The sequence below is a fragment of the Camelina sativa genome, chromosome 17 (genome assembly GCF_000633955.1).
Source record: "Camelina sativa cultivar DH55 chromosome 17, Cs, whole genome shotgun sequence".
NCBI lineage: Eukaryota > Viridiplantae > Streptophyta > Magnoliopsida > Brassicales > Brassicaceae > Camelina > Camelina sativa.
Genome location: NC_025701.1, coordinates 5,265,390 through 5,266,063, shown reverse-complemented (window position 1 = coordinate 5,266,063; position 674 = coordinate 5,265,390). Strand labels below are relative to the sequence as shown.

General features: G+C 37.4%; 1 protein-coding gene and 1 long non-coding RNA gene across 5 annotated transcripts in view; both read left to right on the top strand.

The window, feature by feature from the left end:
• Positions 1-674, top strand: part of LOC104755438 (glucan endo-1,3-beta-glucosidase 1-like) — a 10,488-nt gene that overhangs the window by 3,192 nt on the left and 6,622 nt on the right. The gene's annotated exons all lie outside the window — the stretch shown is intronic.
• LOC109130231 lies at positions 7-674 on the top strand. Its single transcript, XR_002036355.1, has 2 exons — positions 7-221; positions 452-674. It is a non-coding gene; the product is annotated as an uncharacterized LOC109130231 (long non-coding RNA).

Genomic DNA, 674 nt, shown 5'->3' with positions numbered 1-674 from the left:
CTCTTCTTCTTCTCCGTTCCTCTTTAGGTTATCTCAACCATACAGCAACAAATCTACCAGAAGATAATGCAAGAACCTCTAGCAGCCGACTCTGAATCTGAAGGGGAAGAGTTTTTGCACAATCACTTCAAGCTCAAGCTCCTCTTCAATGGCTGTCTCTAACATGTCTTCCACCTTTCCTCTTCTCTTCTTCTTCTTCTCCACTCTTCTTTTGATTTCTGGTAAGTTTCCTAAAAATCACATTTTTTCAGTTCTAAATTCCCCCAAATTAACGAATTTTATATATTTTATATTTTCATTAGAGTTAACACTTGGCTAAAGATTGCATTTTTATATATATATCGAATCCAAATCTAGACAAAACTGTTTTAACTGATTTCTTAGTTTATAGTTAAACATCATTGCCAAAGTTTCGATTTTTAACTAGCTTCGTCTTGCTTTATAGGTACAGCGAGTTCGTCGTCTTTATCTCACAATGTTAAGGTTCAGGAACAAGACAAAGATCCCTTTGTTGGTTTCAACATCGGCACCGATGTCACTAATCTCCTCTCACCGACGGAACTGGTCAAATTCCTACAAACTCAGAAAGTAAACCACGTCAGATTATACGACGCTGATCCAGAACTGCTCAAAGCATTGGCTAAAACCAAGATACGGGTTATAATCAGTGTACC